A 15,076-nucleotide genomic window follows, 5' to 3' on the forward strand; every position below is an offset into this window, starting at 1 on the left:
CCCCAAAGAGCTGCGGATACTTCACTCTCATGTCTGACTCTAACTCCCATGATGCATTACCCTCGTCATGATGACTACACAGCACCTTCACAAGATCAACCTCCTTCCTACGAAGTTTCTTCGTAGACCTATCTAAGATACGAACAGGTTCAACCACAAAGGTTACATCTGTGCTCACCTCAATCGTACCATGATCAATTACATGGGACTCATCTCGGACGTACTTCCTGAGCATAGACACATGAAAGACATTATGTACACCGGACATGCTAACAGGTAAGGCGAGGCGATATGCCAAGTTCCCAACCCTTTCCAGAATCTCAAAGGGTCCAACATACCTCGGTGCGAGTTTTCCCTTCTTACCAAATCTCACCACAGCTTTCATAGGTGAGACCTTCAAGAACACATGATCCCCCGCATCAAACTCAACTGGTCTTCTCTTCAAGTCAGCATAACTCTTCTGTCTACTCTGTGCGGTCCGGATCCTGTCTCGAATAGTAGTGATCTTCCCAGTGGTTTCCTGAACAATTGCAGGACCCAAGAGTCCCTTCTCTCCTACTTCTTCCCAACAGATAGGAGTCCTACATGGCCTACCATAAAGAGCCTCATATGGAGCCATGCCGATGCTGGCGTGATAACTGTTATTATAGGCAAACTCCACCAATGGCAGATGATCCGCCCAACTTCCCTTAAAGTCCAGAACACAAGCTCTAAGCATATCCTCCATTACCTGATTCACTCTTTCAGTCTGCCCATCTGTTTGTGGATGAAATGCGGTGCTCATAGCCAAAGATGTGCCAAATGCCTTATGGAATCTACGCTAAAATTCCGAAGTGAAACGAGCATCCCGATCAGAAACAATTGTAACAGGCACACCATGAAGCTTTACTATCTCATTCAAGTACAACTTACACAACGCATCCCCTGAGTACGTTTTCGCCACAGGAAGAAAATGTGCAGACTTCGTCAATCGGTCCACAATCACCCAAATCGAGTCATATCCTTGCCTGGACCTAGGCAATCTAGTCACAAAGTCCATGGAGATATCTTCCCATTTTCATACAGGAATCGGTAACGGTTTCAGCATCCCTGCGGGCCTCTGATGTTCTGCCTTCACTTGTTGACATGTAAGGCACTTCGATACATGTTCTGCCACATCCCGCTTCATTCCATACCACCAAAACTGTCTTCGCAGATCCATATACATTTTGGTACCCCCTGGATGTATAGTGTATCGAGATCTATGTGCTTCTCGCATGACTTCCTCCTTGAGGTTATCAACACTTGGGACATACAATCTTCCACGAAATCTCAACCCTCCATCTATCCTGATAGCCCACTCAGAAGGGCCCTCCACATTCGGATCAGCAGTCATCTCAGCAATCCTTGCCTGAGCAAACTCATCAAGTGTTTGACCCTGAATGATCCTAGAATTCAAGGTAGACTGTAAGGTCATACTACCGAGAAAGATTTCATGTCCACCTCTTGTGGGCATAAGATCAAATTCGGATGCAGCTTCCAACATGAGCCACTCCAGTACCATAAGCGATGCCATGATTACTCGGGGCTTCCTACTCAAAGCATCTGCCACTACGTTGGCCTTTCCAGGATGATACTCCAAAGTGAAATCATAGTCTTTGATGAGCTCCATACATCTTCTCTGTCTCATATTCAACTCCTTTTGGGAGAATAGATATTTCAAACTCTTATGGTCAGAAAAGAGTTCGAACTTCTCACCATAAAGATAGTGCCTCCAAATCTTCAAGGCAAACACTACTGCAGCTAGCTCTAGATCATGAGTAGGGTAATTCCGCTCATGAACCTTCAGTTGTCTAGAGCCATAAGCAACCACGCCACCATTCTGCATCAACACACACCCCAAACCTTGATGAGATGCATCACTGTAGATAACTAAACCACCACCACTAGTAGGAATAGTCAACACTGGAGCCGTAGTCAATCTAGTCTTCAACTCATTGAAAGCCTTTCACACTCATCTGTCCAAATAAACTGAGTGTCCTTCCTTGTCAATTTGGTCAAAGCCGACACAATACCGGAAAACCCCTAAATGAATCGCCTGTAATACCCTGCCAATCCAAGGAAGCTACGGATTTCAGTAACAGTGGTAGGGCGACTCCAACTCATCACCGCTTCAACCTTCGAAGGATCCACCGAAGCTCCATCCTTCGAAACTACATGACCGAGGAACTTGACCTCCTTCTGCCAAAATTCGCACTTCTCGAACTTGGCATACAATTCCTTCTCTCTTAATGTTTGCAGTACAATCCGCAAATGTTTCTCATGTTCATCAAACGACTTCGAATAAATCAAGATATCATCAACGAACACCACCACAAACTGATCTAAGTAAGGACTGAACGTACGGTTCATTAAGTCTATGAATGCCGCAGGTGCATTTGTTAAACCAAAAGGCATGACAAGGAACTCATAATGCCCATACCTGGTCCTAAATGCTGTTTTTGGAATATCCTCATCCTTCACCCTCAACTGGTGATATCCAGATCTCAAATCAATCTTTGAGAACACAGTAGCCTTTCTAAGCTGATCGAACAAGTCATCAATCCTAGGCAAAGGGTACCTGTTCTTGATGGTCACCTTGTTCAGCTGCCGATAATCCACACATAATCGAAGTGAATTATCCTTCTTCTTCACAAACAGTACCGGTGCACCCCAAGGAGATACACTAGCCTATATGAACCCTTGAGCCAGTAATCCATCAATCTGAACTTTCAACTCCTGAAGTTCAGCTGGAGCCATCCGATAGGGTGTTTTCGATACAGGGGCAGTACCTGGTATCACATCAATGGAGAAGTCCATTACCCTTTTTGGAGGCAACCCTGGTATCTCCTTAAACACATCAGCATACTCTGAAACTACAGGAATCCCTGAAATCTCAGAGGTACTATTCCCTGACTCAATATGAGCCAAAATCCCTGCCCTCATGGCCATGTCGGACCTCAGACAACGGTAATGAAACACTGGTTGTCCAGGAATACGGAAGGACACAATCATCCTAAAGCAATCAATCAATGCATGGTTCGGGCTCAACCAATCCATACCCAAAATCACATCATATGTGTGATCTGGAATCACAATCAACGATGCAGAGAACTCTCTACCACCTATCCCAATAGGGCAATCATTACAAAACATATCCAGCTCAAGAGATACACCCAGAGGTGATGTAACACATAATGATCTAGTAAGAGGCATGGCAATCAATCCCAACACATCCACTACTGAACTAGATATGAAAGAGTGGGAGGCTCCCGTATCAAACAATACTCTAGCAAGATAGTTATAAACAGATAAGGTACCTTCCACCCCAGTGCCTCTCTGACCGATTGCAAAGACTCTAGCTGGTACTGGAGGTAAGAGCCTTTGCTGGTTACCCTGTCCTCCAACCCGAGGTTGAGTACAGTCCTTGGCAAAGTGTCCAGTCTGTCCGCATCGAAAGCATCCCCTAGCCCTGGGTTTAGTGCAAGCCCTAGAAAGATGACCCAACTCATTGCAGTTATAACATCTCACAGGCGCTGCATGTGCAGCTTGTCTGACAGGTACGACCCGAATAGGAGGAAGAGGAGCTGCTGCTACTCTAGCTGGGGCATGATGGTGGAGCTGAGTCTTTTGTCTCTTCCAGTATCCACCCCTAAAGTCTCTGGATCCACTGTTACCTGCCACTGCCTTTCCCTTTCCCTGAAAATCCCTCTCAGTTGTTTCCTTCTCCTTATGAATCAAGTTCTGCTGCTCAATGATCATAGCCTTTGCTAGAATTTCCTTCACGACCTTCAGTTCCAAAATGGCCACATCACGCTCAATGGAAGCATTCAACCCCCGCTGAAACTTCTTGGCCAAATCCTCAGCATCCATTGGTTTCACAAACCTATATAGCCTAGAGAACTCTGCCTCATACTCTGTCACCGTCATCTTCCCCTGTGTTAGTGAGAGGAACTCTCGTTCCAATTTTCTCTCACTGAAGCTGGAAAGTACTTCTCTCGGAATAGTCTCACAAAACCATCCCAAGTCAGGGTGGTCACATCAATGGTCTTTTGCGTACAATTCCACCACACCCTAGCCTCACCCTTTAGCATGAAAGTGGCTAGCTTCCTCTTTTCGATCTCATTACAGTCCATCATCTCAAAATAATTCTCCATATCCTCGACTCATTGATCAGCCACCATGTAATCCATGCTTCCATGAAACTTGGCTGCCCCCAGATGATTAACGTCCCTACCCAATCTCAACAGACGACCAGGGTCAGCCATTTCACCCATGGGCGGAGTAGGCTGTACACCGATGGAAGACTCTGCATCATCATCATAAAGCTCCTCTAAGGGACGGAACCTGTCCCTACCACCAGTTCTGCCTTCTCTTCCGCCCCCACCACGAAATCTAGGCCCACCCCTCGGAATCTCCATTACCTATGAAGCATAGTATGTTTGGTTAATACATGTATAACACTCAACACAGTAGAAGTCAAATACAATCCATATTAACCAAGTCGATACTACAAGAAAAGTATTCGCATTCCTAAGACGGCTTAGCGGCCTAAACAACTCCTAACACTCACACATACCCAATGACTTTGTCAATACCGGAGAGCACACGATGGGGATCCGCTGCAGACGGGCCATCACTCGGTAAGTATTGACATATCACCAAATATGTACCTTACGCTCTGATACCAAACGGTCACGCCCCGAATTTTGAATAACCAATTCAAATCCGAAACATGAATAAATAATTAATACAAATAACGTTCTGAATTTTTTTCTCAGAAACAAACACACCACTCGCCAGTCAAACATAAAAACTCGAAAACCTCGAGTTAATTATTACAACTCACTCTTACAAAGTAAAATTGTAAAGCTCTAAATGAGCATAACAAACCTCACAATATAATGCTGTAACTCACATAACACTACTCTAAGCAGCCCGATCACCGTCCTGGTTCTCCTGACCTGCAGGATTATCCGCTACACCGTTTGAATAGTGTACCGGGATTGCAACAACACAAAATCCGGTAAGCTTTTGACAGCCCGTATGAGTAAAAGAAATGAACGGTTGATTTATTATAACACAATACTTTTAACTCAAGTAACAACCAAAAATCTCAACATCTGCAAGGAAACATCAACCAACTCACGGAAATCCACAAAGAATACATTTCCAAAATCCTCTAACCATAATATCACCACTCTGGTCCTACAATCACCCAACCCCATATATCACCACTTTGGTCCATCCCAACAACACGTTAGAGCTCTAACTACATTGGTTAATTCTGTAACCGGCCGAACTTTGGACATCCCCGTCCTCAGAACAAATCATACATCGGTTAATTCTGTAACCGGCCGAACTTTGGACATCCCCGTCCTCAGAACCCTACATTCTCTACCTCTATACAACCCACAATGTCAACCATAATTATCAAACATGAACCCATCAATCATGATCATCGCATAAGAATATGGTAAATCACATTTCAATTCATAATAATTTAATCATCCCAATTCCACACTCTTCAATGTTACACCATTCCACATATAATCACGTAAATATATATATACGTAATCACCCACTCAGGAATGACCACTAATACCAACTATAGTTCACACAAGAAAATCGGGAAATTCATTTTGTATAATCAAATCATTTTACTTACCTATGGACCGTAGTTGATCAAGTCCATATGATTTAAAACAAATATTTATTCCATAAATATTTTCACACAATTACGACAAAAACAAAGTAATTAAAAGTACTCGGTTCGTAATATGAACCACGTGAGGTTTTACTCACCTCTAATCCAGCTGCGTCTTCTTAACAGCTCAACAATGATTTTACGAATCGTCCGCCAAATCAATCCGTCGATCACCTAATCAAATACAATCTTAACTTAGCCAACAACTCAAAAACACAATTAAACGACGATCCAACGGTCGGATCGAAATTAAACGATGATCCAACGGTCGGATCGAAATTAAACGATGATCCAACGGTCGAATCCTCACAGATCGCCCTTAGGATCATCCTCCTAAATTATCACGAAGATCCAACGGTCGGATTCTCATGAATCGCCTTCCAAATCACTATTTCACAATTATACGAAGATCTAACGGTCGGATCTTCGCCCATGACCACACAAAGTCATTGGGACAGTCATACGATCAACTTAACAAAACTGCAAGTCCATCGGACGGTCAGATCTTTACAGATCATAAATCGAACGATCGAAATCGATCGAAACGTAAAAATTCATAACTTAATCATACGATATCCAAAAATTGTGTATAATATATCGAAATGATCGTCTTAACATGTAGAACATAAAAATGGGCAGAAACTGCCCTTAAGGTCCCCGGAGGTGGCCGGAAAATTCCGCCGGAGTTAGTGGCAGAGCCGCCGCCGACCACCACCAATGGTGTCAGGGATGGGCTGATCTTCTTCATCTCCTCATGCTTAACCAAAAACTCAAAGGCATGTTATCAGAAAAAATCAAGAAGAGGTCGAAAATTACCGAAATCAGTCACAGTGGCCGGAATTTTTCCAGAATCCGGCGAGCTTGAGTTTGACGTAAAAATTTCCACCACTCCCTTCGATCCCTTCTTGAGACTTGTTCAGAAACTCAAGGCTAGTTCATGAAGTCAAGAATCATAAGAAATCGTGGTCTGTAACTCGAGATATCCGGATCCAAAGGTGATTTTCGATCTAAACCGAGGCGAGCTCCGACGAACGTGAAATCGTTCTACCCAGGTCTGGTCCTTCTTGGTGCTTGTTCAGAAAGTTGGGGCGAGTCCAATGAGCCAAAAATCAAGAGAATTGGTGGCCTGTAGCTCAAGATATGTAGATTGAACCAATACGAGCTCAAAACGGAACCGTGTCCTCCGCCGTCGTTGCCGGCCGTGTTGAGGTGAAAGGCTGACACCTTCAGCTGCGCAAGGTCGAGGCGAAGCCATAGGAAGTGGTCTGGTGTTGATTGTTGGCCGGTGGAGGGAGAACAAGCTTGGAGAATAATTGCTCTGTTTCTTGGATGGTTTTCGGACGTGAGACAGAGAGAGTTGTCTGCTAGTATAATTGAATGGTTCTTCAATTATGCATAATCATGTATGATGATTAAGACACCGGCCTTGAATCAAGGAACACCGTTCCTTTTAACAAAGGTGTTTGCCACCAGCTTTGATTAAAAAAAACAGGTTATTACAATTTTCTAATTGCAGCAAGGTCATGCCATATACAGGAGCGATTCCAGTTACTTTTCATGAGGACTTATGTGAATTATTAGATTTCCAGACTGGAAACTTCAATAAAACTTTGAAACTCTAGAGCATCATGAATTATAAGGCATGCTGAACCTTTCGAATATTCTTTTTTCGGGCCGGGGGACCCTGGGGAGGGGGGAGGTATGGAATATTTGCCTAAGCTAGAGGTGTTCAACTAACTAACGTGTACAACTGCTTACTATATCTTATAAAATAAATCTCAGCAGGAACTAATAACGACACTCCAAACACAAGAGCAAAACTTTTTCTCATAAAAGATTGGGAATTTGAAGACAAATTTTGGCCATCATAACTACACTGACCGGAGTTTCCACTGAAGTTTCTATATCAAGATATAGAGCAAGCTCTTCAGCTGCAACAACACCACCATTAGAGGATATGTAGTGCCCAATCTGCATGTGAAGTTCAATTAGTGACTGTGTTATTCCATTATGTTTAAGATCTAATATTTATCATTATTTTTAATCACATTCAGTGATAACAGGTCCAAGATGATATTGGTTGTCAAATTATAAAGATAAAATAAACAGTCTCACATACAAAACTTTTCCAACAAAAAGTTTCAACTTTATAATATGTGGATGACAGTTTCTGAGTGAGGTCCTCAATTTCCTTCAGTATTTGTCGAGATATCCTTGAAATCTTAAATATCACATCCTATAATATATACCTATCTTTAGGGCAGCAACAAAAGTTTAAGAAGTAATCATGCATAGTAAGTTACAGAGCCAGTGTAATTCTGATGTTATGATTACATATGAAAAGCTTCTATCAAATGCATTAGTGTCCTCTCCCAATTCACATCACAGTTCCACTACTCTCTTTGCTTTTTGTCTTGAAATAAATAGACAAAAACGAAAATACTTTTACCAAGTAATATTATGGTTAAATGGATGATAAAATGTAAAAGATATTAGACACCGAACAAGTTGTAAACTCTTTGATTTAAGTATCTTTCAACATATATTAAGAAATTTCAAAATCATTTATGTTGCAAATCAGTTTAAAGTTCTCTGCATTAAGGATATTGACTCTATTGCACAAATGCAGATCATAAGGTGGTGTGCACATATAGATTGAAAGGAGGGAGGGGGAGAGAGAGTTACAAATACCATTAAATTACTAGTGTACATAAGTTCTCAAAGGGAGAAGTCTAACTGCATAAAAGGTGTATATATATATATATAGAACCAATAAAAAGAAATAATTTTTTTTTTTTAGAGAAAGAAAGAGCAGAAATAAATTGTTGAAAGCATCAAACCAATAAACTTAGTACTTGATCATTACCATCTTCCATCTCTTTTCTTCAATTCCTTGATTTGGATCACCATCGCCAAATACAAACGAGAAAAACTAAAAGAAACATGCACACAGTCAATTCCTCCTTTCAACAAAACTCGAATATGAATAAAAATAATGACAATTCAGCTAATCACATACAGATTCACCAAATTTCAACTCCCCATCATCTGTTTGTAGTTTTCCTCGTCGCTTCCTAGAGTAATTGGGATCCCAGTACCTCAATGACATAAACAATAAAGCAGGTATCAGAAAGTCTTCTCAACAACTAAAATAACTCGACCTGCAACACTTCCACAGCACTTAAGAAACAAGTATAGTAGGTATTACCAAAACACATCATCCCGACAGGAAGAAAAACTGAAACTAGTTGAAGAGCTCTTGTGGTCATCACTATCGTCACTGTTCCTTGAACCAACCAATATTATTAACAGTCCTAGTAGTATAGAACAAGTATTCAAATTCAATTCAAAACAGTATCCTAAAAAATGACCTTCCTTTAAGGGCAAGAAGGGCAACAAGAATTGCAGTAAAAACAAGAATAATGGAAGCAATCAGAGCAGTTCCAACTTCCAAATGAAACCCTTCCTAAATACTCAGCCCGGGCTGTCTGAAAGTACTAGAATGGCCTGGGGGGGTGAATACGCAATTAACAATTATTTGGACGTTGTTGAGGGATTGGAAAAGCCTATCTATCCCTAACCAACAGTATAAAGCATTTACCATATGCAAGCATAAGAATAAATAACAGAAAAGTAAAGAACACAGGAAAATGTTTACGCAGTAAAACCCTCAAAGTGAGGTAAACAACTGCGGGCCTCAGGCCAAGTGCTTAAGCACACACTATAAAATAGTAAACAAAATACAAGGTACACTTACAACCTCTCGGATAACTCTGGACTCGGTTATCTCTAGCTAAACTCTTTTAGCCAGTTGAACTACCTCTCAGTAATTTGTCTACAGCTTCTAAATGTGCTCCACTTGTCTTGAAAACATCGGTCTTGAAAACTCAAACATAGTTGATTTTCTCAACTGAACTCATCGGTATTGAATACAAGAGAATGTTAAGAATAGAATACACTCATGACTCACTTATTCTCTTGAACATTGAACTCAGACACTACACCTCAAAACCGATACAACTTATGGAACCAAAGCATTCTTTTTATACACCCAGACTGCTTAATTAGAAGAACTTTGTTAAACGCTCAAAGTGCAAGTCCACGTGAGGGGACACCAGCCTGTAAGATAAAAAGAAAAAGAAAGGCATATGGACGCATCATGTAGACACAAAGAATGCACAGCACTATGACTTAATTAAATCAACCACATGGAGAGTGCACAGCACTATGACTTAATTATAATATTAAACAAACCACTTTTCTAGTGTGCAGAACATTTCTCCATTTTATGCAGACCACTAACAAATGTTTCAAGAAGTTGGGACCTCAGGATTGAAGACAGCTAACAATCCTGACACTCACTTGTGCACAAAATGATGAATGATACTTACCCAAATTTCGTATGAGTCAGTGGGTCCTTGTCATGTGTTACTGATCCAAATGCTTAGATCAAATCACTCACACACTTTTAGCTAGAACACTCAAGTTTTGTATAAGGGGAATGCCAACATACAATTCTTATACTAACACTGTCAAAACGCACCATATGCATGAGTGCCAATTTCTTACACAACTTAAAAACACAATGAAGAAATTATCAAATCCCATAAGCATTACTACCTTTGCCTTGTTAAGCAGCGGCTCAACTCTCATTATGAACGATTTTCCTACAAGTTTTGCTCTATAATCTCTGGGGAAAACATAGAGTACATCGCCTTCATCGGATACCTATATATCCAGACCATAAGCATTGTACCATTTCACTAACACAACCTGTAAAATAATCTAAACAAGAGCTACTACATTTTCCATTCAATTTCTTCAGAAAACATAAATTGCTAACAAACTTCATGATTTCCATTAACATTAATGCATAGTAGTATAGAAATCGGTACCTCCAAGAAGCCCTGAGTGTCAGAAGCGAGAGCTTGCAAAGCGTTCTGAGCCTCATGGAGCTTAATCCCCGCTCTGCCGGCTACGTCACCAACAGTCACTCTTCTTCCACAAGCGTCCACAGCTTCCATTGCTCGCTTTCTCACATCGGAAGGTAACTTATCACTCTCGACGGCGCCGCCGGGCCTGACGGCGGCGGCAATGCTGGCTTTGACGACCGGCGCTGAAGCCCTAGATTGTCGAAACTTGGAGGCAAGGGACGGGAAGAGGGGGGTTTGGATAATAGGGAGGGTTTGGGAACGATTAGGTAAGATTGAAGCTTTGAAAAGGAGATGATGATCGACAAGGGTTTGGTGGAAGAGTGAAGCAGGTAGCCATGGACGCCATTGATTGAGTTCAAAGACCTTGTGCGCCCTCCTGGCTTGTTTCCCAAGTCAACACATAGTCCGGTTTGTCTCTGCTTTTAGTACTTGGGAAGTTGGGAGTGAAACGGAAATAAAAGATAAAATTACTGAAAGGGTATTAAACCGAAGGGAGGGTTTCTAATGAGGGACCGAAATTAAGGATATTAAATCAAAAAACATAGGGTAATAATGACCTGCCCGGCCTTGACTGTCAAAAAAGATTAGGATTATAGTAGGCGGAGCTTCTTCTGCCCACCCAGGTGGGCACTCACCTTAGTCTTTTAACAGCACGTGAATACACGCGCTGTTAGTCTTTGAACGAAGACCAAAAACTGTGTAAATGCAGCAACTCATTTTTGCCAGCGAGCACGATGCAGTAATCAAGATCGGCAAGTAATTCGAGCCCACATCGGATATGGAGAATCCTCCAAATCTGTTTATGAGTCCTGAGATCGTCGCCCTTCCACCTCCGTCGATCGTTCTCCCAGATTTGGGTTTTTGATGGTCTTCAATACAAGAATTTCACACTGCAAACTTGATTTGATACCTACTGCTAACTTTTGAGATGTAAGAATCCTCAAGTCACAACATTACCAATGTCATCAATGAATTCAAAGTGTACAAGATTAATTTCCACCATACCAACACAAACCAATAATCAGTATCATTTATCAAAGTTGCAACAGAACCATTATTGCTTTTATAGATGAGAGCATTATTTCAAATTCAATCCATACTGACAAGTGGGTATTACAATCATCCCCACAAACATAAACAACCCAGAAACATACGCAAATATTTCCTTCATATTTAAATACAACTGTTTGGGAAACTAGTTTCCCCTGAGCTAGGATACCCAGATTGACATTCTTCGACCTCCTCTAAAACAACTCCATAATCTGGTATTGGTACCTAGTAACCAACATGGATCTGGGTTTTCAATGGTGTTTAATTCCCCTCCGTTACTACCATGACTCAATCTCTACCATCCCAACTGTGGCTTTGATTTCTGACGGTGACGGTCTTATTAGACTAACGACTTGATCGACGGCTCACATGAGTTTGTCGCGTGAGAGTGGCTGGATGTCTGACACGTCAATCAGGTGACCCCCCACTTGGGTGGGTAGAAGAATTTTCTTATAGTAGGGGCCTTATAGTATTGATTTACTAATTAGACTCAGTTTGATACAGTAGTATAGGAAAGTATTGATGTATCGGAAACACCAATAAGACGTTATTTGATATTCAATACAGTGCTCCATTAGTTCAATATAGAAATAGAGTAGTTATATACAAACTAGTTTATTAAATGAAGTCAATCTACCTCTAAATCAAACTGATCTACTTGATGTATAGTACTTTGATGTACTAGAAACTAAATATATATATATATATATATATATATATATATATATATATAGGATTTTTCTCAGGTAAGGATGTCCTTAGTTTTTCTTATGGAACAGATTTACTGTTTTCACCCACTTTCTGATCACATTTTCACATCTTAACCGTTCAGTTTTTAGGTCCTAATGTATGGATCACCTCTGCAAAATTTCAGCCAATTTGGTGATCGTTAAGGCATCCAAAACTGCAATTTACACGAACGAACCGAATCTGTCGAACCGGAACCGTTCGTTTACATTGTTGTAATTTGCAGTTTTGGATGCCTTAATGATCACCAATTTGGCTGAAATTTTGCAGAGGTGATCTATACATTAGGACCTAAAAACTGAACGGTTAAGATGTGAAAATTGGATCGGAAAGTGGGTGAAAACCGGAAATTCGTACCTAAGAAAAACTAAGGACATCCTTAGTAATATATATATATATTACTAAAGGGGGTTAAATTTTTTATTGTGCATCAAACAACACCATCTTTCATTTATCTAAAATATAGTTCAGTTTTAATTTACACCAAATAAAAATCAAAGATGTAATATAGTTTTACTACCTCATCTCATTTTTAGATATGCTATTGTGGAGGAATTGGCGAGGCTAGGTGTAGATGTCCATACTCGTGCTCGGAATGAAGTCCAACTCAATGAGCGGTTGAGTCAATGGAAGACAACGGGTTGTCATTAAGTCACTGGTTCGGTCTGTGATTGGTCTCAAATTCCCAACGAGAGGAGATCATGAACAAGGTCTCATCACTCTTCAATGGGAAACTAAACATCCTAAGTATTCCATTTATATCATTTGTATTATACCAATTACCAACCGATACTGTCCTTACCTAACCGTGTGGTTAATTCTAACGCAATTAAGTCGAGCCTTATAGACGCATCAGGTATATGTAAATAATTTATCCAATGCCCAATGTTTGGCTGTAGATAAACAATGTGGGAACCAGTATACCAAAACCAACAACTGAGTACACAGCCGAAGATTACTTACCTATCATGAGTACCAATCTTGAATCCACATACCACTTGTGCCAACTAGCACATCCTCTTCTGAAAGCTTCAGGAGCAGGCCCGACCTTGCCCAAGGGCAGCCTTGGCAACAGCCCAGGGCCCAAGGGAAGGTAGGGCACAATTTTGAATATTAGGTTATATTTTGATGTTCTTATATATAAACAGCTATGGAACGTGTAAAAAAAGAATATTTTATTTCAGAATTCTAGAGGACACTAATTGGGTGTTTTCTTCTTCTTCTTTTTTAATATTTGGAGTCATCGAGAACTGTAAAAAGTCAAGCATCATTATAGTAGTCTTTCACTCTCTCCAAAACCTAGAAATCAAACAAATTTCTCATTAAATTTGGGATTTCAATTAATGGTTATTAAATCCCTCAATTCTTCACTTGCATCATCTATCATTTTCAATTTTTCTCCTATCTGCTTTTCATCTCCCAATAATCTTTCTCCTCTCTATTATTCTGTTATTCTACAGTGAGCAGACTTATTTTTTGACATTTCATGATGCAGGTTGAGGTATAGATCAAAATAGATATTGAGTGTTTTTTTTATTTTAAAATTTTGGATATTAGAAGTTCTGTTGCTTGTTTTTTTGTGATTTTGTTGATTATTCTAAAAACTTGTTATTAATTCGTAATTTTTCGAAGTCGAATTAATCTCATAATCGTTAAAAAAAAAAAAAATCTCAAGACCAATCCTGGGCACCAAAAGAAATTTCGCCCTAGGCGTGAAGAACCTCATGACCGGCCCTGTTCAGGAGCTGGTAACATCATTCTTGTGTCTTCCGTTGCTGGTGTGGTATCACTTGGTAAGGTTGGGAGTATATACGGTGCAACTAAAGGTACGCTTTTGATTTCCACAAATTTTATACACCATAAATTGAAGGTTAAACGTGATGGCCGATCTCTTCTCTACTATATTTCAGGAGCAATGAATCAATTGGCCCAAAACTTGGCTTGTGATGGGCGAAGGACAAGATTAGGATCAACAGTGTTGCACTTTGGTTCATCAAAACTCCTCTTGTTGAACCTGTAAGATCGATATAGTAGATAAATGATTTCAAATGCGCATACCTATACTTTTCACCCAATTAATTCACGGTATCGATTCTTTTTCACATGCAGGTTTTGAGTAACGAAAAGTTTTTGGAGGCTGTCATCTCTCGAACCCCATTAGGACGTACCGGAGAGCCTGAAGAGGTGTCTGCATTGATGGCATTTCTATGCCTTCCGGCAGCCTCTTACATAACAGGGCAGACTATTTGCGTCGATGGAGGGATGACTGTCAATGGCTTCCACTTTCAGTGACGACTGACAATGAATTGGAAGCAATATAATCTCACTTCTAGAGACCATCTTAATTAATCCCCCACTCTTCCAATGAACGTCAATTAGAATAGCACAAATTCCACTTTGCTATAGACTCTCATCTGGTTATTAATTTGAATTTTTTGAATTTGAACTATGAAAAAAGATGGTCATAAACTTATTGGTATCTCTATATTCACTTTGTCACCGATGTATCAGTAATATGGAACTATACTATTAGATCCAAATCGGATAAATTTCAGTTATTTGGTTACTGCTGATCTTCAATTTAAGTTTATTTAGATTCATTTCAATTCACCTACTTCGT

The 15,076-nt window shown here is 40.4% G+C and overlaps 2 pseudogenes; one reads left to right on the plus strand and one right to left on the minus strand.

Annotated features, from left to right (window-relative positions):
* The window catches only part of LOC133722922 (uncharacterized protein At5g03900, chloroplastic-like), a 21,754-nt pseudogene extending 10,396 nt beyond the window's left edge, over window positions 1–11,358 (minus strand).
* A 720-nt stretch (window positions 11,359–12,078) lies between these two features.
* LOC133722923 (tropinone reductase homolog At5g06060-like) lies at window positions 12,079–14,961 on the plus strand (annotated as a pseudogene).
* Window positions 14,962–15,076: the final 115 nt, after the last annotated feature.

Source organism: Rosa rugosa, chromosome 7 (assembly GCF_958449725.1).
Source record: "Rosa rugosa chromosome 7, drRosRugo1.1, whole genome shotgun sequence".
Taxonomy (NCBI): Eukaryota; Viridiplantae; Streptophyta; class Magnoliopsida; order Rosales; family Rosaceae; genus Rosa; species Rosa rugosa.